Genomic DNA, 10,413 nt, shown 5'->3' on the forward strand with positions numbered 1-10,413 from the left:
GGACCTAGTGAATGACCTGCAGAGAGCTGGGACCAAAGTAACAAAGCCTACCATCAGTAACACACTACGCCGCCAGGGACTCAAATCCTGCAGTGCCAGACGTGTCCCCCTGCTTAAGCCAGTACATGTCCAGGCCCGTCTGAAGTTTTCTAGAGAGCATTTGGATGATCCAGAAGAAGATTGGGAGAATGTCATATGGTCAGATGAAACCAAAATAGAACTTTTTGGTAAAAACTCAAATCGTCGTGTTTGGAGGACAAAGAATGCTGAGTTGCATCCAAAGAACACCATACCTACTGTGAAGCATGGGGTTGGAATCATCATGCTTTGGGGCTGTTTTTCTGCAAAGGGACCAGGATGACTGATCCGTGTAAAGGAAAGAATGAATGGGGCTATGTATCATGAGATTTTGAGTGAAAACCTCCTTCCAACAGCAAGGGCATTAAATGAAATGTGGCTGGATCTTTCAGCATGACAATGATCCCAAACACATCGCCCGGGCAACGAAGGAGTGGCTTCGTAAGAAGCATTTCAAGGTCCCGGAGTGGCCTAGCCAGTCTCCAGATCTCAACCTATAGAAAATCTTTGGAGGGAGTTGAAAGTCCGTGTTGCCCAGCAACAGCCCCTTAACATCACTGCTCTAGAGGAGATATGCATGGAGGAATGGGCCAGCAAGAATGGGCCAAAATACCAGCAACAGTGTGTGATAGTTGAAGTGTACCTATGATGAAAATTACAGGCCTCTCATCAATAGAACAGTAGGCGATGTAGATTCTAGATTAGGATACTATATCAAGTTCTGGAGTTTAGAGTACTCTAGTGATAGCTATTGGTGTAGTTATCATTCCAGACACACAAATTGTGAAGTTGAAGTATCAGGCCCTCAGTCTTCCAGAGTAAGAGTGTGCCTGGATCACAAGGCAGGTAATCTGTACTTCTACAGTGCCTTTTTAAATACAATGACCCTCCTCTACCGTGTACAGACCACATTCACTCAGTCCCTCTATTCTGGGTTTACACTTCTTGGTACTGCTGACTGAGCTGTGTAAACTGTGGTAGAAGTCCATACTAGAGTAATGCGAGAACACTGCAAAACGTTAGGCACAAATACTCTAACCAGATAACTCATATCCTAGAATTACACTATCAGGGAGAACCTCCAACTCGAAGCACAACACCACGGGCCAGGCTCTCCTCCCTCCACCTGCCTCGATTTATGTTTAGTTGTCTGGCTCCACACATGCCAGGAACCTTCTTACAGGGTGACTGCACTTCCTGATTTGGATTCATTTTTACATCTATGCTCATAAACAAATCCTACCAGCCATGACTGAGGGCAAATGAGAGTTATCATGTGGGTGTTTCTTGGGTGTGTCTTTGCCATTCAGTCACAACAGTAGTGAGTACAGCGAGGTTAGCTAAGTTAACTTTGCTATGGAGAACAAAGTTTTGAAGTTGAGGACTTCTCCCCTCCTGACTGACTCACCATCTCAAGATGGTCAGCTAATTCAGTTCTATGTGTAGGCTAAAGGCTGTTCTGACCTTGTGTTTAGCCAAGCTGACAGCAGCTAGCTAGCATAGCTTGGTGATAGCTGCAGCTGGCTATTCTATCTACCTGGTATGTCTCTGTCAACACAGTCATGGCAAGATAGCAAGAGCTAGTGTCTGGAATGTGTTTCATAAGACACTCCTTCTACAACACCTTGCTACGAAAGAAGCTTGCAATTTAGTTTCAACGGTTCATCACATCAGGGAAATTCATGTTGCTGTGGAAACGATATCAACTACTGCGAGTTGAATGCTCAGCTGAATGCTTAGTCAGCTTAGCTGTTCTACAACACAATATTCTATAACTGGCTAGTTGTCTCTCGTCTTCTCTCTCCTTATGTCCCCTGTTAGATATTTCCCGGGAGACAAATCCCAGAACTAATATCCCTACAGGTGTAGGCTACATGAGAACACTGCACAAACGTCGCCCAGCTTTAGTGCAGATACAATGCGTTCGGAAAGTATTCAGACCCCTTGACTTTTTCCACATTTTGTCACAGCCTGATTTTAAAATGGATGAAACAAAAAATGTTCCTCTTCAATCTATACACAATACCCCATAATGACAAAGTGACAAAATATCTGGTTTACATAGGTATTCAGACCCTTTGCTATGAGACTTGAAATTGAGCTCAGGTGCATCCTGTATCCATTTATTTTATTTTTTATTTCACCTTTATTTAACCAGGTAGGCTAGTTGAGAACAAGTTCTCATTTGCAACTGCGACCTGGCCAAGATAAAGCATAGCAGTGTGAGCAGACAACAAAGAGTTACACATGGAGTAAACAATTAACAAGTCAATAACACAGTAGAAACCAAAGGGGGAGTCTATATACAATGTGTGCAAAAGGCATGAGGAGGTAGACAAATAATTACAATTTTGCAGATTAACACTGGAGTGATGAATGATCAGATGGTCATGTACAGGTAGAGATATTGGTGTGCAACAGAGCAGAAAAGTAAATAAATAAAAACAGTATGGGGATGAGGTAGGTGAGAAAGGGTGGGCTATTTACCAATAGACTATGTACAGCTGCAGTGATCGGTTAGCCGCTCAGATAGCTGATGTTTGAAGTTGGTGAGGGAGATAAAAGTCTCCAACTTCAGCGATTTTTGCAATTCGTTCCAGTCACAGGCAGCAGAGTACTGGAACGAAAGGCGGCCAAATGAGGTGTTGGCTTTAGGGATGATCAGTGAGATACACCTGCTGGAGCGCGTGCTACGGATGGGTGTTGCCATCGTGACCAGTGAGCTGAGATAAGGCGGAGCTTTACCTAGCATGGACTTGTAGATGACCTGGAGCCAGTGGGTCTGGCGACGAATATGTAGCGAGGGCCAGCCGACTAGAGCATACAAGTCGCAGTGGTGGGTGGTATAAGGTGCTTTAGTGACGAAACGGATGGCACTGTGATAGACTGCATCCAGTTTGCTGAGTAGAGTGTTGGAAGCCATTTTGTAGATGACATCGCCGAAGTCGAGGATCGGTAGGATAGTCAGTTTTACTAGGGTAAGCTTGGCGGCGTGAGTGAAGGAGGCTTTGTTGCGGAATAGAAAGCCGACTCTTGATTTGATTTTCGATTGGAGATGTTTGATATGAGTCTGGAAGGAGAGTTTGCAGTCTAGCCAGACACCTAGTTACTTATAGACGTCCACATATTCTAGGTCGGAACCATCCAGGGTGGTGATGCTAGTCGGGCATGCGGGTGCAGGCAGCGACCGGTTGAAAAGCATGCATTTGGTTTTACTAGCGTTTAAGAGCAGTTGGAGGCCACGGAAGGAGTGTTGTATGGCATTGAAGCTTGTTTGGAGGTTAGATAGCACAGTGTCCAAAGACAGGCCGAAGGTATATAGAATGGTGTCGTCTGCGTAGAGGTGGATCAGGGAATCGCCCGCAGCAAGAGCAACATCATTGATATACACAGAGAAAAGAGTCGGCCCGAGAATTGAACCCTGTGGCACCCCCATAGAGACTGCCAGAGGACCAGACAGCATGCCCTCCGATTTGACGCACTGAACTCTGTCTGCAAAGTAATTGGTGAACCAGGCAAGGCAGTCATCCGAAAAACCGAGGCTCCTGAGTCTGCCGATAAGAATATGGTGATTGACAGAGTCGAAAGCCTTGGCAAGGTCGATGAAGACGGCTGCACAGTACTGTCTTTTATCGATGGCGGTTATGATATCGTTGAGTACCTTGAGTGTGGCTGAGGTGCACCCGTGACCGGCTCGGAAACCAGATTGCACAGCGGAGAAGGTGCGGTGGGATTCGAGATGGTCAGTGACCTGTTTGTTGACTTTGCTTTCGAAGACCTTAGATAGGCAGGGCAGGATGGATATAGGTCTGTAACAGTTTGGGTCCAGGGTGTCTCCCCCTTTGAAGAGGGGGATGACTGCGGCAGCTTTCCAATCCTTGGGGATCTCAGACGATATGAAAGAGAGGTTGAACAGGCTGGTAATAGGGGTTGCGACAATGGTGGCAGATAGTTTCAGAAATAGAGGGTCCAGATTGTCAAGCCCAGCTGATTTGTACGGGTCCAGGTTTTGCAGCTCTTTCAGAACATCTGCTATCTGGATTTGGTTAAAGGAGAACCTGGAGAGGCTTGGGCGAGGAGCTGCGGGGCTGCATTGATCATCCTTGAGAGGTTTATAAAACTAGATTGGAGTCCACCTGTGGTAAATTCAATTGATTGGACATGATTTGGCAAGGCACACACCTGTCTATATAAGGTCCCACCATTGGCAGTGCATGTCAGAGCAAAAACCAAGACATGAAGTTGAAGGAATTGTCAAACATCTCTGGAGATACCTGATAGTAGCTGTGCTGTGACGCTCCCCATCCAAACTGACAGAGCTTGAAAGGATCTTCTGAGAAGAATGGGAGAAACTCCCCAAATACAGGCTAAGCTTATAGCATCATACACAAGAAGACTCGAGGCTGTAATCGCTGACGAAGGTGCTTCAACAAAGTACAGAATAAAAGGTCTGAATACTCATGTAAATGTGATATCAGTTTTTTTTATAATACATTTCTCTAAATAGCAGAGGGAACACCCCCCTATCCACATTGATGGAACAGTAGTGGAGAGGGTAGTAAGTTCCTCGGGTACACATCACAGACAAACTGAATTGGTCCACCCACACAGACAGCATCGTGAAGAAGGCGCAGCAGCGCCTCTTCAACCTCAGGAGGCTGAAGAAATTCGGCTTGTCACCAAAAGCACTCACAAACTTCTACAGATGCACAATCGAGAGCATCCTGTCGGGCTGTATCACCGCCTGGTACGGCAACTGCTCCGCCCACAACCGTAAGGCTCTCCAGAGGGTAGTGAGGTCTGCACAACGCATCACCGGGGGCAAACTACCTGCCCTCCAGGACACCTACACCACCCGATGTCACAGGAAGGCCATAAAGATCATCAAGGACAACAACCACCCGAGCCACTGCCTGTTCACCCCGCTATCATCCAGAAGGCGAGGTCAATACAGGTGCATCAAAGCTGGGACCGAGAGACTGAAAAACTGCTTCTATCTCAAGGCCATCAGACTGTTAAACAGCCACCACTAACATTGAGTGGCTGCTGCCAACACACTGACTCAACTCCAGCCACTTTAATAATGGGAATTGATGGGAAATGATGTAAAATATATCACTTAAACAATGCTACCTAATATGTTTACATACCCTACATTATTCATCTCATATGTATATACTGTACTCTATCATCTACTGCATCTTTATGTAATACATGTATCACTAGCCACTTTGTTTACATACTCATCTCACATGTATATACTGCACTCAATACCATCTACTGTATCTTGCCTATGCCGCTCTGTACCATCACTCATTCATATATCTTTATGTACATATTCTTTATCCCCTTACACTTGTGTCTATAAGGTAGTAGTTTTGGAATTGTTAGCTAGATTACTAGAAGCACAAGCATTTCTCTACACTCGCATTAACATCTGCTAACCATGTGTATGTGGCAAATAAAATTGGATTTGATTTGATTTAAAAACCTGTTTTTGCTCTGTCATTATGGGTATTGTGTGTATATTGATGAGGGGGAAAACTTTATAGTACATTTTAGAATGAGGCTGTAACGTAACAAAATGTGGAAAAAGTCAGAAGTTTACATCCACCTTAGCCAAATACATTTAAACTCAGTTTTTCACAATTCTTGACGTTTAATCCTAGTAAAAATTCCCTGTCTTATGTCAGTTAGGTTCACCACCTTATTTTAAGATTGTGAAATGTCAGAATAATAGTGGAGAGATTGATTGTCGTTCAGCTTTTATTTATTTCATCACATTCCCAGTGGGTCAGAAGTATACATACACTCAATTAGTATTTGGTAGCATTGCCTTTACATTGTTTAACTTGGGTCAAATGTTTCAGGTAGCCTTCCACAAGCTTCCCACAATAGATTGGGTGAATTTTAGCCTATTCCTCCTGACAGAGCTGGTATAACTGAGTCAGGTAGGCCTCCATGCTCGCACTCGCTTTTTCAGTTCTGCCCACAAATTTTATATAGGATTGAGGTCAATGCTTTGTGATGGCCACTCCAATACCTTGACTTTGTTGTCCTTAAGCCATTTTGCCACAACTTTGGAAGTATGCTTGGGGTCATTGTCCATTTTGAAAGCAACCAAGCTTTAAGTTCCTGACTGATGTCTCGAGATGTTGCTTCAATATATCCATGTAATTTTCCCGATCATGAGGTCATCTATTTTGTGAATTTAACCAGTTCCTCCTGCAGCAAAGAAACCCCACAACTGCCACCCCCATGCTTCCTGGTTGGGATGATGTTCTTCGGCTTACAAGCCTCCCCCTTTTTCCTCCAAACATAAAGATGGTCATTATGGCCAAACAGTTCTATTTTTGTTTCATCAGACCAGAGGAAATTTCTCCAAAAGGTACAATCTTTGTCCCCATGTGTAGTGGCAAACTGTAGTCTGGCTTTTTTATGGCGGTTTTGGAGCAGTGGCTTCTTCCTTGCTGAGTGGCCTTGCAGGTTATGTCGATATAGGACTCGTTTTACTGTGGATATAGATACTTATGTACCTGTTTCCTCCAGCATCTTCGCAATGTCCTTTGCTGCTGTTCTGGGATTGATTTGCACTTTTCGCACCAAAGTATGTTCATCTCTAGGAGACAGAACGCCTCTCCTACCTGAGCGGTATTACGGCTGTGTGGTCCCATGGTGTTTTATACTTGCATACTATTGATTGTACAGATGGACGTGGTACCTTCAGGCGTTTGGAAATTGCTCCCACGGATGAACCAGACTTGTGGAGGTCTACAAAAAAAATTCTGAGGTCTTGGCTGATTTCCTTTGATTTTCCCATGATGTCAAGCAAAGAGGTGCCGAGTTTGAAGGTAGGCCTTGAAATACATCCACAGGTACACCTCCAATTGACTCAACTGATGTCAATTAGCCTATCAGAAGCTTCTAAAGCCATGACATAATTTTCTGGAATTTTCCAAGCTGTTTAAAGGCACAGTCAACTTAGTGTATGTTAACTTCTGACCCGCTGGAATTGTGATACAGTGAATTATAAGTGAAATAATCTGTGTGTTTGTTTTATGCACAAAGTAGATGTCCTAACTGACTTGCCAAAACTATAGTTTGTTAACAAGAAATGTGTGGAGTGGTTGAAAAACTAGTTTTAATGACTCCAACCTAAGTATGTAAACTTCTGACTTCAACTGTATATTTGTCTATTTGCCCAAATCTAAGGATTTGGCTAATCACACACTGACATGCACAGCTCTCTGGGTGAGGTTCTGTCTTCAAGTGTCCATTGGGTGATAAAGTCCCATCTATGTAATGTGGTGCAGGTTATGAACAGGTACAGTCCGGTGGCAGAAGGGTGGAGTGCATGTGTGAGATGCAGGAGGATGGCACTCTTGTCATAACCCTCTGTAGGCCTCAATTATAAACATAGCTCGAGAAATAACGTCATCTCGTTTGGAAGCTAATTCTATGCTTTACAGATTGACCGGCTCCAGATTGGATTCAGACCAGTTACGCCTTTACAAATCAAATCAAATCAAATCAAATTTATTTATATAGCCCTTCGTACATCAGCTGATATCTCAAAGTGCTGTACAGAAACCCAGCCTAAAACCCCAAACAGCAAGCAATGCAGGTGGAGAAGCACGGTGGCTAGGAAAAACTCCCTAGAAAGGCCAATACCTAGGAAGAAACTATGCAAGCAACTGTGTGACCATGTTTTGCTATGGCCCTGAGTTGGTTTGGGTTTGTTGTACACTTTTGTAGTCAGACATGCCACGTTTACACACCCTACATTACTCATCTCGTATGTATGTATATACTGTACTCGATAACATCTACTGCATCTTGCCTATGCCGTTCTGTACCATCACTCATTCATATACTTTTATGTCCATATTCTTTATCCCTTTACACTTGTGTGTATATGAGGTAGTTGTGGAATTGTTAGGTTAGATTACTCGTTGGTTATTACCGCATTGTCGGAACTAGAAGCACAAGCATTTCACTACACTCGCATTAACATCTGCTAACCATGTGTATGTGACAAATAACATTTGATTTGAGGTAGTACCACCATAGCTGCGTACAATATTTTTTTGTGCCCTAGACATGGGTTCCACCTCGGAGGCTACTGTGGCTTTCATCTAAATTACTCGTGGAATGGAAATATGATGACATTGCTAAAGTAGGCTAATTAATCGTTCTAATTTACTTTAGAAAGATGGCAATGTTGCCATTACTGTTACTAGCAAAAGTTGTACAAAATAGCTAGCAATGCCAATGTTAATTAGCTAAAATACTGTCCCCTCAATCTTACTTAGCTGGCTAAATGTATACTGCATCTAAAGTCAATCTGGTGACATCACAATCATGACCATGTTTTCCTTATCTACCTTTTTAAATGTTATGTTTCCATGCCGAATCCGAGTTTTGTTGGAGGCTAACATTAGCCAGCTAGCTATCTAGGTAAGGTAGCTAACGTCAGCTATTCTAGCGATGATAATGATTATCAAAATATAGATAACCAGATACACATCCATATCGTCTAGCTACCGGTATACTCACCACCATTGGGCAACCAACCACCTATTCCACATTTTAGGAGACTTCGGCAGAACATGCAAAGCATAGTACGCTGTGCATCCTGCTGGAAGCATGCATTGTCGAACCGGAGCCGGAGGCATGATCAATCCGTATAGGGCTTTTCAGTCTCAAACGGCCGTTATCCTTTGAACGTGTTGGGTGCGATAAAACAACTTCGCTTGATTCTATGAAGGGAAGCGCTGGGCGATTTGCACTTCGAGCTTGGCAAAAGGGGGCATGAATTGTTGACATTGTAATCCAAACCTTCAATTACTCTGTTTTTAGATGAGACTGACTTTATGAACAAAATGATCCTATTTACCATTTTGACACTAGAATAAATGTTTGGTTTCGATGCCGTTGGTTTTTAGGGGCAGTCACTCTTTAAGTTGCACAACCACTACACGCTTATCACCCCCGTTCCCCCATTCAAACTGTTAGATTCTTGGAACATTGTTATACGCAGAAGCATAAAGGAGTGAAAGAGACTAGTGTTTACAACAGAAGTAAATTGTAGGCGACAGGTGGCTTTGGAATAGTTTTTATTTATTACATTTTTTATTTATTTAACTAGGCATGTCAGTTAAGAACACATTTTTATTTTCAATGACGGCCTAGGAACAGTGGGTTAACTGCCTTGTTCAGGGGCAGAACAACAGATTTTTACCTTGTCAGCTTGGGGAGACGATCTTGCAACCTTTCGGTTACAAGTCCAATGCTCTAACCACTAGGCTACCTGCCGCCCCGTGTTGAGTGCACGGGAGGAAGTCACAGGATTGCTATTGGGGAAGCGGATGGACATCTGTGAATTAGGCGAAGGAGGGGTAGAGGGAGGGAGAAATGGAGAAAATATGGTTTATTACACTCTCCCTGTCGAACGATAAGATGTAACGATTGGAGAGAAGTGCCTAAAGTGGAGTATATATACTTCTGGTGGTGTCTGAATCCAGCTGTATCGACCCTTTGGGAAGAATTAAACTTGGTTAAACTTCTCTAGTGTCCGTGGGTTATTTACTCTGAAAATTAGAAACCAAGCACAAAGCTCAATTCCTCTAGGAGACAGATGTACACTCTATCCTAATAAATCCACTTCTCGCAACCTTGACTGGCTGTACCTCTCCTAGATTACTTTACACCCACCCTGATTCCTCAAACCAATCAAATTTTTCCTCCTCCTTGTCATAGCTCGACCTAACGCCTTGTTACTAAATTTGACTGTTGCTGTCAAATAAGCTTATTGTAGTACTTTAGATACGAAAATATGGTGTATAAAGAGAAAGATGTCAAAATGGCTTCGTTGCCCCATACACCAGACTCAATCTTTTCAGTTCAATTAAGTAGCTAACCTCTCAGCGGGGCTCACTTGAAGTGTCAGGTTTTGGACCCTAGATTTGCATAGGGAGTGAGGTGTCACATTTTCTGGCCTATCCAGACAAACAAGCTATTTCCTGAGTCTGTGAAACTCTAATTCTAAATTCTGCCCTTATGATTCAATCTTTGGAGAATTAGATGAGGTGTTTTAAAAGAGTTTAAATCTCTTGTTGTGCCTTACTTACTCTCTCAATTGATTTTTATCAATTGTTATTGATTATACGTACAAACTCCATGTGATTGGCTCATACATTTATTTACTTCTAGAATGTTTAACTCATTTTCTCTCTCTCGCTGGCTCTCTCGCCGCTCTCACTCGCTCTCTCGCGCTCTCGATTCGATGATAGATTGTGAAACATGTGGGCATGCCATGTGACTAATTCACCTGTT

Source organism: Oncorhynchus kisutch, linkage group LG9, assembly GCF_002021735.2.
Source record: "Oncorhynchus kisutch isolate 150728-3 linkage group LG9, Okis_V2, whole genome shotgun sequence".
Classification (NCBI taxonomy): domain Eukaryota; kingdom Metazoa; phylum Chordata; class Actinopteri; order Salmoniformes; family Salmonidae; genus Oncorhynchus; species Oncorhynchus kisutch.